This window comes from Hyperolius riggenbachi, chromosome 8, assembly GCF_040937935.1.
Source record: "Hyperolius riggenbachi isolate aHypRig1 chromosome 8, aHypRig1.pri, whole genome shotgun sequence".
NCBI classification, from domain to species: Eukaryota; Metazoa; Chordata; class Amphibia; order Anura; family Hyperoliidae; genus Hyperolius; species Hyperolius riggenbachi.
Window position 1 is genome coordinate 207,550,476 of NC_090653.1, and position 22,900 is coordinate 207,573,375.

The window sequence follows — 22,900 nt, forward strand, 5'->3', positions numbered from 1 at the left end:
GCCCAGAAGGGGGAGAGGGACATATGCATAGGAGTGCATTGCCTATAAAGGCTAGAAACTAGGATGAATTTTCTTTAATATTGCATTAGTTCTTGGGAAGTCAGAGACTTGCACGCCCTTTCAACTTAGCATGCTGCAGTATGATTAAATGAGTTCTGGCCATCTTTAACCACTTCAGCCTGCAGATGTTTTCACCTCTAGGACAGATGCGATTTCCCAGCAGTGCTCCTTCCATTCATTCACCAATAACTTTATTACTAATCACAACAAAACGATCTAGATCTTGTTTTTCTCGCCAACAATTAGGTTTTCTTTAGGTGGTACATTTTGCTAAGTGTTATTTTATTCTAAATGCATTTTTACGGGAAAAATAAGAAAAAAATTAATTTTCTCAGTTTTCGGACAGTATAGTTTTAAAATAAAACGTTCTACTGTGCATAAAACCCACACATTTTATTTGCCCATGTGTTCCGGTTATTGCAACGTTTAACCAGTTTGGGGTTCACTTTTTTTTTTACCCCTTACGATTCCTTTCATTTTTGATACTTTAGCTGAGTTGTTTTGATACAGCAATAACTTTTTTAATACTTATGCCAGCTTAGTGATCAATATCTTGTTTTTTTCAGTACAATCTAGGCTTTCTCTGAGTAATAATTTTCTCCCCAAACTATTTTATTTTATAGTCCTTTTATGGGTAAAAATTTGGCACAAATACAGAAAATTTTCACCCTTCCTAATTTTCACATGACACAGCCCATAGTTATAAAACACATAAAAATTATTTTTTGGGGCCCTGCCCAATTAAAGTAACGCCTCCATAAGCCATATTTTATTACTAGTTGTGCATGTGGTGGACCGTTATCCCCAGCTTGCGCACTTGTGGCACTTGGATAGTTCGCTGGGGTGGCTGTTCAGGGGCCATGGTGCTAGGGAATGGCAGAGCAATAAATCTGTAGAGCATTGGGGCACCAAACTTTTGCCCTAGTGATCGCAACTGATCGCTACAGGCGGCAGTCGTTAATAGTTTATAAACAGGTATCGGTATTGCAGGGGTTAGTATGCTAGGCTGGGCTTAGCCACTTCGCCGCCCGGGTACAGTATATCTACGCTCCTTTGGACTTCAGTTCCCCGCCCGGAGCGTAGATATACGCACCCCCCGCCGCTGTCCGTGCTCCCGCGATCGTGCATGCCACCACCCGCTCGCCCGGAGATCAATGAACGGGAAAATCCTTTCCCGTTCGTTGATCTCTGCCCCCGCAATGATCGGCATGCTTCCACGAGAAGCAGCGCGATCATTGTGAAAAAACTCAGTTTCCCAGCCTCCCTTCCGACGCTTGCAGGGACGCCTGAAAAAAATGTGGCCATCTTGTGGCCAAAAAGTAATACTACACCCCAAAAAATTTTGCACATACAAATACATTATTTTCACTATTCATTTTAACTCATTAACTCCCACACTCCCCAATTGTTACCAATATTTTTTTTTTTGTAATATTAAAATAAATTAAAAAAAATTACAATAAAAAAAAACCTTAAATAGTTACCTTAGGGACTGAAATCTTTAAATATTTATATCAAGAGGGTATAACACTGTTACTTTATAAATTATCGGCTTGTAATTAGGGATAGACACAAAACAGAAAAAAATGCACCTTTATTTGCAAATAAAATATTGGCGCCAAACATTGTGATAGGGACATAATTTAAACGGTATAATAACTGGGACAAATGGGCATATAAGTTACATGGATTTTAATTATAGTAGCATGCATTATTTAAAAACTATAATGGCGGAAAACTGAAAAATGTTTTTTTTCCAAATGTTTTCCTATTTTCCCATTAAAACACACTTAGAATAAAATAATTCTTGGCATAGTGTCTCACCTAAAGAAAGCCTAATTGGTGGTGAAAAAAACAAGATATAGGTCATTTTATTGTGATAAGTAATGATAAAGTTATAGGCGAATGAATGTAAGCAGCGCTGAAAGAAGAAAATTGCTCTGATGCTGAAGGGGTAAAACCCCTCAGTTGTGAAGTGATTAAAAATTAACTAGGGATTAAAAAAAAACACTTTTAATTTTATTGGGACTTTGTCACTTGGGGGGGGGGGGGGGGGTTGCGGGAGAGCGCACGCGCAGCGGCTGGCGGAGGCTTTTAATGCAGGGCGTAGTTTCTACGTCCTGAAACATACAGCAGCACTAATTAGGATGTAGAATCTATGTCCTGGAATGTTACTCTATTCCAAGGACAAGCAGTTGTGCACATCAGGTAAAACATAGCCTTTATTCCAAGACGATTAAAATTCCATATACATCACCATCAAGGAGAGAGGTACAGGCAGAGAGAGAAAGGTAAACAGCCGTTTCGCGCCTATGTGCTGTGGCGCATCGTCAGGACAATTTGTCCCCAAAGTAAATCTCCTTAAATACCCCTCTTACCTATCGAGGTGGCTTGAACAGATCCCAATGGAATTAGCGGCCATCCGCCCTGTGGAACGCACGCCAGTAATTAGGTGCCGTGTACTTCCCCTCTACGGAGTATTTCCGGAGCAGAGGATACAACTTCCGGGTCGCGGCTAGAGAGTGGAACGCAGGCCTCGCACAGCGTCATAAGGGCGACGGATCTATAATCCATGCGCCCCATTGCCATCTAGTGGTTACAGAAAATGAATATCTACCAAGCGACGATCACCACGCATGCCCACGCCATCTCCGCACTAGACTGACATCTAGCGGCCATTTAGCAATTTACAATTGGTTATTAACTTAACACTTGTAAAGGAGAAATTTCCATAGGATCAAGAAGCCACCTCCATAGAGGGAGGGAACATAACATATCCTAGGCATAGAAGGTCATGGCGGGGTGTACAAAAAAAGGGCCCAAAAACACTAATTGTACATCTGTTATTAACAACTCACCACCACACAATATTCAACAGGACCCAATATGTCCAGGGATATGGTCCTTATCTATGGAAAAATCACAAATATTAGAAAATTAAGAGAAACAGAGACATTTACAAAGTAAGAGAGATATTAAGTTAAATCTAAATGTGTTAAAAATTACAAACACCTAGACTATCATGGTCAAATATTTAAATGAATACTGCAAAGTTATTCTTTTCATTCATGCCCAATGGGCCAGTAGCCTCAAAAAATGATATCCAATAGCTTTCTCGTTGCAAAAGCTTTTTATGCCAATCTCCACCTCTAACATCCCTCTTCACTTGTTCTAGACCTAGGAATCTTAATTTAGTGACACCCCCCCCCCCCCCCCCCCCATGGGTGTCCCGCATATGTTCAATCACCCGGGGTGAACCAACCCCACTGTGGATGGACCTGCAGTGAGCTTGATAACGGTCCTTCAGCATGTTAGTGGTCTCCCCCACATAGGCACGCTGACATGGACATATCAGGACATAAACAAGTCCCTTAGTTCTACAATTTATAAACTGCCTAATTCTACACGTCCACAGTGGGTAAAATAACTGCCCCAACCATAAAATTGCAACGAGTGCACTGATGACACCGAAAATTTCCCAAAGGTCTGGCTGCACCCAACCAAGAAACTGTTGAAGGGCTGATACATTCACTATGGGACAATCTATCTTTTAGATTGGGTACTCTTTTATAAGATACACAGGGTAGCAAGGCACTCTTATCTTGAAACAGTGTATCCTGTTGAATGATCCACCAGTTTTTAGCAATGGCTTTCTTGATTGTATTGTACATGGGTGAATAAGAAAAATGCATAAAAAAACGATTCTGATATGTCTGTCGAACCCGAGGGACTAAAAGGGAAGCTCTGTCTCTATTAGCTGCTTTGTTAAAAGCCTAATTGATTAGCTTTTCCCCATAACCCCTATAACTCAACCTCTTTTTCAATTCACCAGCTTGCTGTAGAAAATCTTCCCATATACTAGCATTTCTTCGCAATCGGAGAAATTGACTATAAGCCAGACTTCTGATTGTTGTCGAGGGGTGGTAGCTCGAGGCCTGCAACACAGAATTCACAGCCGTTTTCTTCCTGAAAGTTTTAGTAAGTAGGCCTCCACCTCTGAAAACAATGTCCAAGTCCAAAAACTGTAATTGCTGGTCACCCCAATGATGGGTGAACGACATATTGACATCATTTAGATTCAAAAACTCATAAACTGTTAAAATTTGAACAGTTTATGAGTTTTTGGACTTGGACATTGTTGTCAGAGGTGGAGGCCTACTTACTAAAACTTTCAGGAAGACAACGGCTGTGAATTCTGTGTTGCAGGCCTCGAGCTACCACCCCTCGACAACAATCAGAAGTCTCCCTTATAGTCAATTTCTCCGATTGCGGAGAAATGCTAGTACATGGGAAGATTTTCTACAGCAAGCTGGTGAATTGAAAAAGAGGTTGAGTTATAGGGGTTATGGGGAAAAGCTAATCAATCAGGCTTTTAACAAAGCAGCTAATAGAGACAGAGCTTCCCTTTTAGTCCCTCGGGTTCGACAGACATATCAGAATCGTTTATTTATGCATTTTTCTTATTCACCCATGTACAATACAATCAAGAAAGCCATTGCTAAAAACTGGTGGATCATTCAACAGGATACACTGTTTCAAGATAAGAGTGCCTGGCTACCCTGTGTATCTTATAAAAGAGTACCCAATCTAAAAGATAGATTGTCCCATAGTGAATTTATCAGCCCTTCAACAGTTTCTTGCTTGGGTGCAGCCAGACCTTTGGGAAATTTTCGGTGTCATCAGTGCTCCTGTTGCAATTTTTGCTTGGGGCAGTTATTTTACCCACTGTGGGCGGACGTGTAGAATTAGGCAGTTTATAAATTGTAGAACTAAGGGACTTGTTTATGTCCTGATATGTCCATGTCAGCGTGTCTATGTGGGGGAGACCACTAACATGCTGAAGGACCGTTATCAAGCTCACTGCAGGTCCATCCACAGTGGGGTTGGTTCACCCCGGGTGATTGAACATATGCGGGACACCCATAGGGGGATGTCACTAAATTAAGTTTCCTAGGCCTAGAACAAGTGAAGAGGGATGTTAGAGGTGGAGATTGGCATAAAAAGCTTTTGCAACGAGAAAGCTATTGGATATCATTTTTTGAGGCTACTGGCCCATTGGGCATGAATGAAAAGAATAACCTTGCAGTATTCATTTAAATATTTGACCATGATAGTCTAGGTGTTTGTAATTTTTAACACTTTTATATTTAACTTAATATCTCTCTTACTTTGTAAATGTCTCTGATTCTCTTAATTTTCTAATATTTGTGATTTTTCCATAGATAAGGACCATATCCCTGGACATATTGGGTCCTGTTGAATATTGTGGGGTGGTGAGTTGTTAATAACAGATGTACAATTAGTGTTTTTGGGCCCTTTTTTTGTACACCCCGCCATGACCTTCTATGCCTAGGATATGTTATGTTCCCTCCCTCTATGGAGGTGGCTTCTTGATCCTATGGAAATTTCTCCTTTACAAGTGTTAAGTTGATAACCAATTGTAAATTGCTAAATGGCCACTAGATGTCAGTCTAGTGCGGAGATGGCGTGGGCATGCGTGGTGATCGTCGCTTGGTAGATATTCATTTTCTGTAACCACTAGATGGCAATGGGGCGCATGGATTATAGATGCGTCGCCCTTATGACGCCGTGCGACGCCTGCGTTCCACTCTCTAGCTGGAAGTTGTATCCTCTGCTCCGGAAATACTCAGTAGAGGGGAAGTACACGGCACCTAATTACTGGCGTGCGTTCCACAGGGCGGATGGCCCGGCCACTAATTCCATTGGAATCTGTTCAAGCCACCTCGATAGGTAAGAGGGGTGTTTAACCACTTGAGGACCGTGGGCTTTACCCCCCTTAAGGACCAGGCACTTTTTTTCCATTCAGACCACTGCAGCTTTCACGGTTTATTGCTCGCTCATACAACCTACCACCTAAATTAATTTTGGCTCCTTTTCTTGTCACTAATAAAGCTTTCTTTTAGTGCTATTTGATTGCTGCTGCGATTTTTACTTTTTATTATATTCATCAAAAAAGACATGAATTTTGGCAAAAAAAATGATTTTTTTAACTTTCTGTGCTGACATTTTTTAAATAAAGTAAAATTTCTGTATACATGCAGCGCGAAAAATGTGGACAAACATGTTTTTGATTTAAAAAAAAAAAAACATTCAGTGTATATTTATTGGTTTGGGTAAAAGTTATAGCATTTACAAACTATGGTGCAAAAAGTGAATTTTCCCATTTTCAAGCATCTATGACTTTTCTAACCCCCTGTCATGTTTCATGAGAGGCTAGAATTCCAGGATAGTATAAATACCCCCCAAATGACCCCATTTTGGAAAGAAGACATCCCAAAGTATTCACTGAGAGGCATAGTGAGTTCATTGAAGATATTACTTTTTGTCACAAGTAAGCGGAAAGTTTCCATTTCTTCTAACTTGCGACAAAAAAAAATTAAATCTGCCACGGACTCACTATGCCCCTCTCTAAATACCTTGAAGTGTCTACTTTCCAAAATGGGGTCATTTGTGGGGTGTGTTTACTGTCCTCGCATTTTGGGGGGTGCTAATTTGTAAGCACCCCTGTAAAGCCTGAAGGTGCTCATTGGACTTTGGGCCCCTTAGCGCAGTTAAAGGCTGCAAAAAAAGTGCCACACATGTGGTATTGCCGTACTCAGTAGAAGTAGTATAATGTGTTTTGGGGTGTATTTTTACACATACCGATGCTGGGTGGGAGAAATATCTCTGTAAATAACAATTTTTTAATTTTTTTTACACACAATTGTCCATTTACAGAGATCTTTCTCCCACTTAGCATGGGTATGTGTAAAAATACACCCCAAAACACATTATACTACTTCTCCTGAGTACGGCGATACCACATGTGTGGCACTTTTTTGCACCCTAACTGCGCTAAGGGACCCAAAGTCCAATGAGTACCTTTAGGATTTCACAGGTCATTTTGAGAAATTTCGTTTCAAGATTACTCCTCACGGTTTAGTGCCCCTAAAATGCCAGGACAGTATAGGAACCCCACAAATGACCCCATTTTAGAAAGAAGACACCCCAAGGTATTCCGTTAGTAGTACGGTGAGTTCATAGAAGTCCAAAGAGTACCTTTAGGATTTCACAGGTCATTTTTGTTTCAAGACTACTCCTCACGGTTTAGGGCCCCTAAAATGCCAGGGCAGTATAGGAACCCCACTAATGACCCCATTTTAGAAAGAAGACACCCCAAGGTATTCTATTAGGAGTATGGTGAGTTCATAGAAGTTTTTATTTTTGTGTCACAAGTTAGCGGAAATTGATTGTTTTTTTCACAAAGTGTCATTTTCCGCTAACTTGTGACAAAAAATAAAATCTTCTATGGACTCACCATACTCCTAACGGAATACCTTTGGGTGTCTTCTTTCTAGAATGGGGTCATTTGTGGGGTTCCTATACTGCCCTGGCATTTTAGGGGCCCTAAACCGTGAGGAGTAGTCTTGAAACCAAATGTCGCAAAATGACCTGTGAAAACCTAAAGGTACTCATTGGACTTTGGGCCCCTTAGCGTACTTAGGGTGTAAAAAAAGTGTCACACATGTGGTACCGTCGTACTCAGGAGAAGTAGTATAATGTGTTTTGGGGTGTATTTTTACACAGTCTTTTGACAAAAAATAAAATCTTCTATGAACTCGTCATACACCTAACAGAATACATTGGGGTGTCTTTTTTCTAAAATGGGGTCACTTGTGGGGTTCCTATACCGCCCTGGCATTTTACGGGCCCAAAACTGTGAGTAGTCTGGAAACCAAATGTCTCAAAATGACTGTTTAGGGGTATAAGCATCTGCAAATTTTGATGACAGGTGGTGTATGAGGTGGCGAATTTTGTGGAACCGGTCATAAGCAGGGTGGCCTTTTAGATGACAGGTTGTATTGGGCCTGATCTGATGGATAGGAGTGCTAGGGGGGTGACAGTAGGGTATTGATGGGTGTCTCAGGGGGTGGTTAGAGGGGAAAATAGATGCAATCAATGCACTGGGGAGGTGATCGGAAGAGGGTCTGAGGGGGATCTGAGGGTTTGGCCGAGTGATCAGGAGCCCACACGGGGCAAATTAGGGCCTGATCTGATGGGTAGGTGTGCTAGGGGGTGACAGGAGGTGATTGATGGGTGTCTCAAGGTGTGATTAGAGGGGGGAATAGATGCAAGCAATGCACTGGCGAGGTGATCAGGGCTGGGTTCTGAGGGTGTGGGCGGGTGATTGAGTGCCCTAGGGGCAGATAGGGCTCTAATCTGATGGATAGCAGTGACAGGGGGTGATTGATGGGTAATTAGTGGGTGTTTGGAGGAGAGAACAGATGTAAACAATGCACTTGTGAGGTGATCTGACGTCGGATCTGCGGGCGATCTTTTGGTGTGGGTGGGTGATCAGATTGCCCGCAAGGGGCAGGTTAGGGGCTGCTTGATGGGTGGCAGTGCCAGGGGGTGATTGATGGGTGGCAGTGCCAGGGGGTGATTGATGGGTGGCAGTGGCAGGGGGTGATTGATGGGTGATTGACAGGTGATCAGTGGGTTATTACAGGGAAGAACAGATGTAACTAATGCACTGGCAAATTGATAAGGGGGGGGGGGGGGGGGGGTCTGAGGGCAATCGGAGCGTGTAGGCGGGTGATTGGGTGCCCGCAAGGGGCAGATTAGGGTCTGATCTGATGGGTAACAGTGACAGGTGGTGATAGGGTGTGATTGATGGGTAATTAGTGGGTGTTTAGGGTAGAGAACAGATGTAAACACTGCACTTGGGAGGTGATCTGACGTCGGATCTGCGGGCGATCTATTGGTGTGCGTGGGTGATCAGATTGCCCGCAAGGGGCAGGTTAGGGGCTGATTGATGGGTGGCAGTGACAGGGGGTGATTGATGGGTGATTAATTGACAGGTGATCAGGGGGATAGAGGTATACAGTACACAAGGGGGGTGTGTGTCTGGGGAGAATCTGAGGGGTGGGGGGGTGGTGATCAGGAGTCCCCAGGGGGCAGTTTAGGGTTAAAAAAAATAGCGTTGACAGATAGTGACAGGGAGTGATTGATGGGTGATTAGGGGGGTGATTGGGTGTAAACAGGGGTCTGGGGGGTGGGCAGGGGGGTCTGAGGGGTGCTGTGGGCGATCAGGGGGCAGGGGGGGGGGAGATCAGTGTGCTTGGGTGCAGACTAGGGTGGCTGCAGCCTGCCCTGGTGGTCCCTCGGACACTGGGACCACCAGGGCAGGAGGCAACCTGTATAATACACTTTGTAAACATTACAAAGTGTATTATACACTTTGTATGCGGCGATCGTCGGGTTAACATCTGGCCGGCGGGATGTTGCGGCGGGTGAGCGGAGACAGGCGCCGGCGGAGGATCGCGTCACGGATGCCGCGATCGCTCCGCCCATGCCCCTACAAGGTCCGCCGCCTTTGGGCATGAGCTGGTCCTTGCGGGCTCCACTTCCTGGCCGCCTCTGTGCGTTAGGCGGTCGGGAAGTGGTTAAGGAGATTTACTTTGGGGACAAATTGTCCTGACGATGCGCCACAGCACATAGGCGCGAAACGGCTGTTTACCTCTCTGCCTGTACCTCTCTCCTTGATGGTGATGTATATGGAATTTTAATCGTCTTGGAATAAAGGCTATGTTTTACCTGATGTGCGCAACCGCTTGTCCTTGGAATAGAGTTACTGTGATCACTACTGGGGAGTAGCACTCAGGTTGTACCCTTCAGCCCTGTGCATATATCCATTCTTTTTTTTGTATGTCCTGGAATGTTAAGTGGTTAAAATATTTCCCTAGTACAATGTATGGTGCGATTTTTATGGTGCTTGCAAGCCCATAGTTACATAGTTACATATAGTTACATAGTTACATATAGTTACATAGTTATTTTGGTTGAAAAAAGACATACGTCCATCGAGTTCAACCAGTACAAAGTACAACTCCAGCCTGCTCCCTCACATATCCCTGTTGATCCAGAGGAAGGCAAAAAAACCTTACAAGGCATGGTCCAATTAGCCCCAAAAGGGAAAAATTCCTTCCCGACTCCAGATGGCAATCAGATAAAATCCCTGGATCAACATTATTAGGCATAACCTAGTAATTGTAGCCATGGATGTCTTTCAACGCAAGGAAAGCATCTAAGCCCCCTTTAAATGCAGGTATAGAGTTTGCCATAACGACTTCCTGTGGCAATGCATTCCACATCTTAATCACTCTTATTGCAAAGAACCTAAATAAATGGCTAAAATGTTTTTCCTCCATGCGCAGATCATGTCCTCTAGTCCTTTGAGAAGGCCTAGGGACAAAAAGCTCATCCGCCAAGCTATTATATTGCCCTCTGATGAATTTATACATGTTAATTAGATCCCCTCTAAGGCGTCTTTTCTCTAGACTAAATAAACGCAGTTTATCTATCCTTACTTGGTAAGCGAGACCTTCCATCCCACGTATCAATTTTGTTGCTCGTCTCTGCACCTGCTCTAAAACTGCAATATCTTTTTTGTAATGTGGTGCCCAGAACTGAATTCCATATTCCAGATGTGGCCTTACTAGAGAGTTAAACAGGGGCAATATTATGCTAGCATCTCGAGTTTTTATTTCCCTTTTAATGCATCCCAAAATTTTGTTAGCTTTAGCTGTAGCGGCTTGGCATTGAGTACGATTATTTAACTTGTTGTCGATGAGCACTCCTAAGTCCTTCTCCAAGTTTGATGTCCCCAACTGTATCTCATTTATTTTGTATGGTGCTAGACCATTGGTACAACCAAAATGCATGACTTTACATTTTTCAACATTGAATTTCATCTGCCATGTATGTGCCCATATAGCCATCCTATCCAGATCCTGTTGCAATATGACACTATCTTCCTGAGAGTTGATGATTCTGCACAATTTTGTATCATCTGCAAAAATAGCAACATTGCTCACTACTGCATCTACTAGGTCATTAATAAATAAATTGAAGAGCACTGGACCCAGTACAGACCCCTGTGAGACCCCTGTGGGAATAATAAAAAAAATGAAGAAAAAAATCATCATTTCTCAGTTTTCGACCATTATACTTTTAAAATAAAACGTTCTACTGTGGATAAAATCTACACATTTTATTTGCACGTTTGTCCAGGTTATTGTAACGGTCAAAATATTTCCCTAGTACAATGTATGGTGCAAATATTTTATTTAGAAATAAAGGTGCATTTTTTCAGTTTTGCGTCCATCATTAACTACAAGCCCATATAGGCTCAAGGTATTAAGGTATATAGTAATATACCTTCACAACATACATATTAAAAAGCTCAGTCCCTAAGGTAACTATTCATGTATTTTTTTAAACTGTAATTTTTATTTTTAAATGTGTTTTTACTTTTTTACTTAATGGGCAGGGAATGTGTTTTGTTAGGGTTAGGGTTACTTTAATTTTACTTTTTGGCGACTAGTTGGTGCTAGTGGCCAAAAAGTCTCCTGGAAGATGCTAGATCTTTTATTTATTTATTTTTTTTACATTTTGTGATGTTCCATTTTCATAAATCAAGATGCCTCCTGAATGGAGGCATGTTGATTTCTTTCACATGAGATCGTTTGCCTCGGGGGAACACTCGTTCCCCTTCCACAACTGATCCCCTGTAATAATTGCAGGGAACGAGCTGCCTGCGCACATATATGCACTCGCAACCAAGGCAACACCACTTTGTGAATATATTCATCCAGATTGCCTCTAAACGGCGCTTTCTGGTCAAATGTATTTGTCCAGTTAGGCAGAACTGGTTAACCAGCTCCCTAATGCCGATGGACGGTGGGAGCGTGGCTGTCTGGGGACCGCCTAATGCAGATTGGTGTCAAGGCAGGATTAGCAGGGAATGTGCGCGTGTTCCCTGCTCGTAAACAAAGCCGGGGACAGGGATTAAGAGAAACACATGCAGAGCACTTACACAGGGGGTGGATCGCACGCTCGTTTCCGTGGTGCGATCCACCTCCTCCCAGTTTATACCCACGCTGGAGACCGGTCCGTTTGGCTATCTAGGACACCTACACAACTGCCCATAGTGTAGAGGGTGATGGCGTGGTGGAAACAACTATGTGAGTTGGGTATTTAGCACACAAATGTGCATATGCTTTAAAACCTACTGTTTTAATGTGTGAATTTTTGTTATTGCGTGAAGCTGGAATTAAAAGTTAATGCACTATAGAGCGATCTGCATGTGTTTCTCTTGTTGCAGTTTTGCTTATAACTCTCAAAACTAATTTTATCATTTCTTTATGTAATAAAATCTGAAAATATCGTGTATAACAATGAAAATATATGTACAATTGTAATAACTATACTAAAACATTGGTAAATATTACCAATATTTTACTACAAATAAACCTAACCTTACTCTCACACAGAACCCTTCCTCTACCTATCCCAAACGCTTAGGACCTCCCCCCTCCCTTGGTGGTGCCTAACACTTAGATCCCCCCTGTTAGCGCCTAACCCGAAGACTCCCCTTGTGGTGCCCAACCCGAAGACTCCCCTTGTGGTGCCTAACCCTAAGACTCCCTTTGTGGTGCCTAACCCTAAGACTCCCCTTGTGGTGCCTAACCCTAAGACTCCCCTTGTGGTGCCTAACCCTAAGACTCCCCTTGTGGTGCCTAACCCTAAGACTCCCCTTGTGGTGCCTAGCCCTAAGACTCCCCTTGTGGTGCCTAGCCCTAAGACTCCCCTTGTGGTGCCTAGCCCTAAGACTCCCCTTGTGGTGCCTAGCCCTAAGACTCCCCTTGTGGTGCCTAGCCCTAAGACTCCCCTTGTGGTGCCTAACCCTAAGACTCCCCTTGTGGTGCCTAACCCTAAGACGACCCCTTGTGGTGCCTAACCCTAAGACTCCCCTTGTGGTGCCTAACCCTAAGACTCCCCTTGTGGTGCCTAACCCTAAGACTCCCCTTGTGGTGCCTAACCCTAAGACTCCCCTTGTGGTGCCTAACCCTAAGACTCCCCTTGTGGTGCCTAACCCTAAGACTCCCCTTGTGGTGCCTAACCCTAAGACTCCCCTTGTGGTGCCTAACCCTAAGACTCCCCTTGTGGTGCCTAACCCTAAGACTCCCCTTGTGGTGCCTAACCCTAAGACTCCCCTTGTGGTGCCTAACCCTAAGACTCCCCTTGTGGTGCCTAACCCTAAGACTCCCCTTGTGGTGCCTAACCCTAAGACTCCCCTTGTGGTGCCTAACCCTAAGACTCCCCTTGTGGTGCCTAACCCTAAGACTCCCCTTGTGGTGCCTAACCCTAAGACTCCCCTTGTGGTGCCTAACCCTAAGACTCCCCTTGTGGTGCCTAACCCTAAGACTCCCCTTGTGGTGCCTAACCCTAAGACTCCCCTTGTGGTGCCTAACCCTAAGACTCCCCTTGTGGTGCCTAACCCTAAGACTCCCCTTGTGGTGCCTAACCCTAAGACTCCCCTTGTGGTGCCTAACCCTAAGACTCCCCTTGTGGTGCCTAACCCTAAGACTCCCCTTGTGGTGCCTAACCCTAAGACTCCCCTTGTGGTGCCTAACCCTAAGACTCCCCTTGTGGTGCCTAACCCTAAGACTCCCCTTGTGGTGCCTAACCCTAAGACTCCCCTTGTGGTGCCTAACCCTAAGACTCCCCTTGTGGTGCCTAACCCTAAGACTCCCCTTGTGGTGCCTAACCCTAAGTCTCCCCTTGTGGTGCCTAACCCTAAGATCCCCCTGGTGGTGCCTAACCCTAAGACCCCTCCCCCTGGTGGTGCTTAACCATAAGACCCCTCCCCCTGGTGGTGCCTAACCTTAAGATCCCCCCGGTGGTGCCTAACCTTAGGACTCCCCCTGGTGGTGCCTAACCTTAAGACCCCCCTGGTGGTGCCTAACCTTAAGACCCCCCTGGTGGTGCCTAACCTTAAGACCCCCCTGGTGGTGCCTAACCTTAAGACCCCCCCTGGTGGTGCCTAACCCCAAGACCCCCCTGGTGGTGCCTAACCCCAAGACCCCCCTGGTGGTGCCTAACCCCAAGACCCCCCTGGTGGTGCCTAACCCCAAGACCCCCCTGGTGGTGCCTAACCCCAAGACCCCCCTGGTGGTGCCTAACCCCAAGACCCCCCTGGTGGTGCCTAACCCCAAGACCCCCCTGGTGGTGCCTAACCCCAAGACCCCCCTGGTGGTGCCTAGCCCCAAGACCCCCCTGGTGGTGCCTAGCCCCAAGACCCCCCTGGTGGTGCCTAGCCCCAAGACCCCCCTGGTGGTGCCTAGCCCCAAGACCCCCCTGGTGGTGCCTAGCCCCAAGACCCCCCTGGTGGTGCCTAGCCCCAAGACCCCCCTGGTGGTGCCTAGCCCCAAGACCCCCCTGGTGGTGCCTAGCCCCAAGACCCCCCTGGTGGTGCCTAGCCCCAAGACCCCCCTGGTGGTGCCTAGCCCCAAGACCCCCCTGGTGGTGCCTAGCCCCAAGACCCCCCTGGTGGTGCCTAGCCCCAAGACCCCCCTGGTGGTGCCTAGCCCCAAGACCCCCCTGGTGGTGCCTAGCCCCAAGACCCCCCTGGTGGTGCCTAGCCCCAAGACACCCCTGGTGGTGCCTAGCCCCAAGACACCCCTGGTGGTGCCTAGCCCCAAGACACCCCTGGTGGTGCCTAGCCCCAAGACACCCCTGGTGGTGCCTAGCCCCAAGACACCCCTGGTGGTGCCTAGCCCCAAGACACCCCTGGTGGTGCCTAACCCTAAGACCCCCCCCCCCCTGCTGGTGCCTAACCCTAAGACCCCCCCCCTGGTGGTGCCTAACCCTAAGACCCCCCCCCTGGTGGTGCCTAACCCTAAGACCCCCCCTGGTGGTGCCTAACCCTAAGACCCCCCCTGGTGGTGCCTAACCCTAAGACCCCCCCTGGTGGTGCCTAACCCTAAGACCCCCCCTGGTGGTGCCTAACCCTAAGACCCCCCCCCCCTGGTGGTGCCTAACCCTAAGACCCCCCCCCCCTGGTGGTGCCTAACCCTAAGACCCCCCCCCCCCCCCTGGTGGTGCCTAACCCTAAGACCCCCCCCCCCTGGTGGTGCCTAACCCTAAGACCCCCCCCCTGGTGGTGCCTAACCCTAAGACCCCCCCCCTGGTGGTGCCTAACCCTAGGACCCCCCCCCCTGGTGGTGCCTAACCCTAGGACCCCCCCCCCTGGTGGTGCCTAACCCTAGGACCCCCCCCCCTGGTGGTGCCTAACCCTAAGACCCCCCCCTGGTGGTGCCTAACTCGAAGACCCCCTCCCCCGGTGGTGCCTAACTCTAAGACACCCCCCCCCCCCGGTGGTGCCTAACTCTAAGATCCCCCCCCCCCCGGTGGTGCCTAACCCTAAAATCCCCTTCCTGACGCCTTACCCTAAAACCCCCGTTCTCCGCTGCAAATAACGTTAATACAAAAAGAGATATTTAACAAAATTATAACTCTCAAAACTAATTTCAAAATGTTATAAAAAGTTAAAACAAGAATTTACAAATTATAAAAAACGAAAAAAAAGATTTAAAAAGTTAAAACCATATTTTACAAATTATCAAAATGGAAAAATGGTATAAAAAATTAAACAGATAATTTAAAAATTATCAAAACGAAATTTATTGGGTGCCCTAATTTCTTCTCTGACGCCCAAAAGCCGATATTTTGCATTAGCACCTGTGGGGCGCCCAAATAGTCCATTAGTCCCAGGCGCCCTTTTTTCCTGATTCCGTATTCTGGTCCCAACAGCCATAACACAAGCAATTATTATTATTATTATTATTTAGTATTTATATAGCGCCGACATATTACGCAGCGCTGTACAGTGTATGTATATATATATATATATATATATATATATATATATATATATATATATATATATATATATATATATATATATATATATATATATATACACATATATATCTTGTCACTAACTGTCCCTCAAAGGAGCTCACAATCTAATCCCTACCATTGCCATATGTCTATATTATGAAGTGTAAGTACTGTAGTCTAGGGCCAATTTTGGAGGGAGCCAATTAACTTATCTGTATGTTTTTGGAATGTGGGAGGAAACCGGAGTGCCCGGAGGAAACCCACGCAGACACGGAGAGAACATACAAACTCTTTGCAGATAGTGCCCTAAAGCAATAGACGCTTTCATGCTTTCATTCACTACCTGCAATCTGGCAGTCACCTGCAGCTTTGTACCTGCAACCAGATTAGAATCAATCCAAGTACCCAAAGCCGACTTGCATTTCTGGTAACCGTGGACACCTGACCCCATGCAGGCGTCTACACTAGAGTCTGATGCTTACATTAAACTGAGCTTACAAGAGAATCAGGTTTTTATTTAAACTGTAAAAAAAATACTTCTAAGCTTCCTTTATTGAATATTTATTGTATATTGATCTTTACTAAATGTTACTTACTAGACTTTTACAGCATATTAATTATGTATTTATGTAAAATTATTTTAACCCACCATATCTGCAAAAGAATGTATGAACATTCCTGTTTTTGATTAGTGGCATACAACATGTTTGTAAAAAATAAAAAAAATTTGCTGATTTCTGTATTATAAGTTTAAATGTTTCTTTAAAAAATGGGTTGACAAGATGTGTGTATGTGCTCAGTCTCTTGTTCAAATTGATGTTGGTCTAGGTGACTTTGAAGTGTTTTTTCAAGGTGGGTTGCACTGTGGCTAAAGCTGGTAATACATGCTTTAATTTCCTGATCGATTCTTGGCAGATTCGATCACCCTGACACATCAATTGTAATTCCAATCAATTCTTACCTGAAAACCATCAAAATTATCAAGTAAGCAAGTGCTGCTACGGTAATGGCATTATTAAGGTGTGTTACTGTAGCAACACCCGTAGTAACAACAACAACAACAAATAACATTTGTAAAGCGCTTTTCTCCCGTAGGACTCAAAGCGCATAAGCATGGCTCAGACCATCGTGGTACAGAGGAAGAATTTTATAAGTTCGGAAATGCCAGGCTAAACAGGTGGCTTTTCAGTCTGGATTTGAATAGCTCCAGGGATGGTGCTGTCTTTACTGGGTGTGGCAGGGAGTTCCAAAGAGTAGGGGCAGCATAACAGAAGGCTCTGTCTCCAGATTTTTTAAGGTGCACTCTGGGAGTGACCAAGTTTATAGAACTTGCTGATCTGAGGTTGTGAGAGGTGTGGTGCAGCTTCAGCAAGTCCTTCATGTATCCAGGGCCCAGATTGTGCAGGGATTTGAATGTCAGCAGTCCAATCTTGAAGAGTATTCTCCATTCTACTGTGGTAGCCAGTGCAGTGAGCGAAGGATCGGTATAATGTGACAGTGGGGAGGCTGGTTTGTAAGCAATCTGGCAGCAGCATTCTGCACTAATTGCAGGCGATGCAGGTCCTTTTTTGGGAGGCCAGCATAAAGGGCATTGCAGTAGTCCAGCCGTGATGTGATGAAGGCGTGAACTAGGGTTGGACGATTCTCTGGGGGAATTAGATGTTTGATCTGTGCAATGTTCTTCAGATGAAAGTAGGAAGATTTATCTACAGATGAAATTTGGTTTCTGAAACTCAACTCCCCATCGATTAGTACGCCAAGGCTGTGCACAAGTTTGGAGTTGTTTATGTCTGAATTCCCAATCCTGATTTTTGTTGCTTTAGGATAGAGCGGTTTTGATGGCGAGCGCTGGCTTTGGACAAAAAGGACTTCAGTTTCAACCAGTTATCATTCATCCATGCTTGTAGCTCAGCTAAGCAAGAGTTTATTTTTGGAGTAGTTCCACCAGGTCTGAAGGACAGGTATAGCTGTGTGTCATCGGCGTAGCAGTGGTACGTCAGGCCATGTCGTTGGATAAGTGTACCGAATGGCAACATGTAGATTGCAAACAGCAAAGGGGATAGGATTGATCCTTGTGGCACTCCGAATTGTAGAGGTGCAGGTTTGGACATTATAGGTCCTTGGGATACTCTCTGTGTTCTGTCAGTCTGGAATGATCTGAACCACTGGAGGACTGATCCACTGATGCCACAGTACTCCTGCAGTCTGTTAAGCAGGATTTCATAGTCAACTGTATCAAAATCCGCTGAGAGATCCAACAGGATTAGGATAGAGCATTCCCCTCTGTTCCTTGCCATGAGCAGATCGTTGCAGACTTGGATGAGGGCTGTTCCACAGCTGTGGTGTTTCTTAAAGCCAGATTGTAGAGGGTCCAGGATGTTGTTTACTGACAGCCTGGTTTCAAGTTGCAGATAGACAGCCTTTTCAATAACTTTACCTAAGAAGGGGAGGTTGGAGACAGGTCTGTAGCTGCTCATTGCATCTGGATCTGTGGAAGGTTTTTTAACCACCTTAGCGGTATGGACGAGCTCAGCTCGTCCATTACCGCCAGAGGGTGCCGCTCAGGCCCTGCTGGGCCGATTTTGATCAAATAAAGAGCAGCACACGCAGCCGGCACTTTGCCAGCCGCGTGTGCTGCCCGATCGCCGCCGCTCTGCGGCGATCCGCCGCGAGCAGCGGCGAAAGAGGGTCCCCCCAGCCGCCTGAGCCCTGCGCAGCCGGAACAAATAGTTCCGGCCAGCGCTAAGGGCTGGATCGGAGGCGGCAGACGTCAGGACGTCGGCTGACGTCCATGACGTCACTCCGCTCGTCGCCATGGCGACGTAGTAAACAAAACACGGAGGGCCGCTCATTGCGGCCTTCCGTGTTACTTTTGGCCGCCGGAGGCGATCAGAAGAACGCCTCCGGAGCGCCATCTAGTGGGCTTTCATGCAGCCAACTTTCAGTTGGCTGCATGAAATAGTTTTTTTTTAATTTAAAAAAAACCCTCATGCAGCTGCCCTGGCGATCTTAATAGAACGCCAGGGTGGTTAAGAAGGGGCTTGATGATTCCTTCTTTTAGAGAGGTAGGAAACCTCCCTGCTTGCAGAGAGCAATTTACTATTTTGTGAAATGCTGGACCAAGCAGGTCAGGGCATTTCAGCATATGTTTAGTTGGTCCAGGGTCCAGGTCGCAGGTTGTCTGGCGGAGGCGACGGAGGGTGTCTGAGATCTCTTCCTCACTAATACTTTTGAAGTCAGTTCAGGGTGTTAGGTTGTTCTTGCAACTATTTCCAGGAGTTGAATAAGTCTTAGGCCCTGTTCACATCACAAACGCGGCTGGCCATGCGTGCGGAACGCAACGCGTACGAACGCACGCCATCCGCGTTTGTGTGCGTTGCGTGGCTGATCCCATCACTGAAAAGTGAATGGGACAGCCACGCGTTTTTACAAAAAATGCGTGCAGCATGCGTTCCCGGACCGCACAGGTCCGGAACGCATGCAGTGTGAACATCAGACATTGCACTCTATGCAATGTCTGATGTCGTGCGTGTCGGCCACCTGCACGTGTTTCCAAAACGTGGCTGGAAACGCGTGCAGTGTGAACGGGGCCTTAGGTGCTGTGGACTGAATGAGAGACCGAATAGAGGATACTTTGTCAGCAAAGAAGCAAGCAAATTTCTTACATAGCTCCTTTGAGGGAGTTATAGTAGGGTTTAGACAGGATGAGTTACAGAGTCTATCAACCGTGCGGAATAGTTGGGCTGGCCTGTTGGCGACCTTTGTGATCTCCTGTGATAGGTAGGAGGATTTTTTCTTGGTGATCGCATTTTTGTAATATCGTAACTCGCAGTAAACTGCTGCCGATAGCAACAGTAATACTGCCCTGAGCTGTCGGTACACAGCAATATTATCACAGCTTCATGCATCAACTTCATTCAGTGACAATCTGTGTGTATGGCCATCGGCCAACTTAACTGGCAGTCTTGTCTTGTAGCACTAGAATCACAGGCTGATATATCGATCAGGACTCTATCTGCATGGTGTATTTACAGTAAGTTCTTCTTGTGTTCTTGTGTGTTTTCTCAACATTTCTTAATTGCTTCTTACATCTCAAAAACCAGTCTGATAAGCTTATTGCTTGGCATCTAAAAACTGTCCTAAATCTGTGATAAAGATATTAGACTAGGGTAGGAACTAGATTGTGAATGCCTCTGAAGCCTGGGTACACACTTTCAATTATGATTGGCCAACGATTGACCAATTTTACCACCTCCATGTAGAATAAGGGTCAACAGATATTCAATACTATGAGCAGTTTATTTAGGTAGGCTATCGTACTCCATGGAGGTTGTACAATTGGTCAGTGATTGGCCAGTCGTAATTGAAATTGTGTACCAGGCTTGAAAAAAAGTGGTATATGGAGGCTGCCAAAAAAATAGCAAAACCTCCTGAGCGGCGTAACGCTCAGGAGGTTAACGTGATCCCGAGACAAGGGTTATATGGAGGCTGCCATATTTGCTTTCTTTTAAGCAATAGCAGTTGCCTGGCTGTCCTGCTGATCATCTGCCTCTAATACTTTCAGATATAGACCCTGAACAAGCATGCAGCAGAACAGGTGTTTCTGACAATGTTGTCAGATCTGACACAATTAGCTTCATGCTTGTCTGGTGTTATTCAGACACTACTGCAGCCAAATAGATCAGCAGGGCTGCCAGGCAACTGGTATTGTTTAAAAGAAAACAAATATGGCAGCCTCCATATCCCTCTCACCTCAGGTTCACTTTAGATGAAAAATACCAATGCTATATACTTGGAAAATAATACTGTTCCCACAGTAAAACATCTCACTCAGAGAAAGATGAACAAATTTTGGACAACTCTGTAATAGTTTTGTCCAATACGCGTGCAGTCTTTCCCTTTCTAATGCCAGTTTATGTGAACATTTCTTATGTATGGATCCTGTGGTCTCTGCTGCTGGGAATAGTGACCTTAGCACAGAGCTGGTCAGTCAGCAGCTGTGCAAACTTTCAACGTCTGGCTTATCACAGTGCACTGTACTGATGTCTGGGCATTGTCACTTGACCTGATCCTGAACGGCTGAGGAGATGCGAGCAAAACAGAGTAAAGTAAGAGCGGGTTATACCTTCCTGCCACAACTTAGAATTCCGGGCAGGATTGTGTTTCTAGTCCTAGGATGGGCACTCTGAGGCACTTTCTGTTAGAAGCACGTAAATAATTTGTGTATTAGTGCATTTATTTAAAGGTATCACAAATTCAGTGCTTTTGGGTTGCATTTGGAATCAGTCACTCACCACCCACTAGTTCATGCTCGTGTTTTGTTTTCTTTTTTTTTTGTAATGTTTAATATTGTGTGGAATATGTAATAATTGTACGTAAACAAATATTGCAGTAGTCACTCTTTATTACTTAACTTATAAGGTTCGCAAAACTGTCTGTGTCATTGTCAGATGGAGTTTGCTTAGACTGAATTGTAATGTGAGGTGTCCAAATTCTCTCCATGACATCATCACCTACAATGGGTTAGGAAAGAGATGTGAGGGTAGACCAGTTAATTTTTTACTTGTGAAGACAGAGCTTAACCTGCCCTCCACTTTAGTGCAGCTGCTGAGTGGTGTTTAAAGAGAACCTGTACTGAGTAAAAATATTTAAAATAAACACATGAGGTAACTTCAAATGAAAATTACATAGTTACCTCGCCATCAGTTCCTCTCAGAAGCTCACCATTTTCTTCTGACAATAATCCCATCCAGTTCTGACAATATTTTGTCAGATCTGAAATATATCAGTTGATGTCAGTAAAATATCAGTTGCTGTCAGTTATAGCTGAGAGGAAAACTGATGTACCAGGTAATGTTCATATTTCCCTATGGCTCAAGTGGGCGATGTTACAGTTTAACTGTGTGCTGACCAGAAAGCTGTTATGGGTAATGGCCATTTTCAAAATGGAGGACGGAAAATTCCCTTGATCATAGTGAACAAATAGGACGCGGGACAGGAGAAAGACACTGAGGAGTAGACTACATGGAAGGTATGTATGACTTGTGTATGCCTATTTTGAATTTTTTCAGTACAGGTTTTCTTTAAGCTTTTCGTGGCCTGTATTGCAGCCCTGCAAACTCTCATTATCAATTCCTGTGTAGTTCATTTCTGTAAAATGTTCAGTAAAGCATGAATACTTTCTACACCCTCCCCAGAGTGTTTATTTAAAAACTGTGAGATATGGTTGCTCATTGTAGACTGAGGAGGGCAATGCAAGGAAGGCACACATAGCTTTTACGAGCTTACAGTGTTGGTTGCAAACAGTTATTCTACATCAGCAGTTGGAGGAGGTGGGCTGGATCAGGTGACCTGCTTTGTGCTGGAGAAGAGTCTCCCTCCTCTCCTGGAAATAAGGAGCTTCTACATGCAGCATGACAAGTATTTCCAAGGTAGCAAAATGTACTGACAAGCAATGCACTAAACATGGTGAGTTGCAAATCTCTGTAAATGTACTATAATATGAACTGAAAAAGTGGCTAAATGTTGGCTTTAAATCAATTGAGATCTGCAAATACAGCAGAATAGGACAGGCTGCATTTAGAAAATAAACTTAGGAAGTGTCATTCTGGCATCGATCAGGAATCGGCCTGCGGTGTATGGGCAGCTGACAGATCTCTCTCTGAGCAGAGAGAAATCTGTCCCTTGGTCAAGGGGAAAAAATAAATATATCTCCCATTGTGCTAGCTAAATACATCTTATAAGTTTTCATTTATTTATTTTTTCAATAAATAAATGACGGGCTCTGTGGGCTCCCCCAAAGCCTGCTTGGTTCACTTGAACACTCTTAGAGCTGAGCTGTCTAAGCTCCAACCCTGTTCTATTGACACCTATGGGAGAGGGGTAGCATAGCAGCTTGGCCACATCCACTACCACATCCTGATAAGGACAGGTGGTGAGTAAGCTTTCGCCATGGTATCTTTTCACTAATAGCAAATTTCCACCCCATAATATTCAGCATAACCTCTCACCTAAGGTCAGCTGGCCTATAGAGATGAAGTATGCCGCAGACCTTTGTTGTAACACGTTGGTTCATGATCACCATTGGCCAGCT

The 22,900-nt window shown here is 45.1% G+C and overlaps 1 protein-coding gene across 10 annotated transcripts in view; it reads left to right on the forward strand.

Moving 5' to 3' along the window:
* The window catches only part of NR6A1 (nuclear receptor subfamily 6 group A member 1), a 592,176-nt gene that overhangs the window by 153,516 nt on the left and 415,760 nt on the right, over window positions 1-22,900 (forward strand). The gene's annotated exons all lie outside the window — the stretch shown is intronic.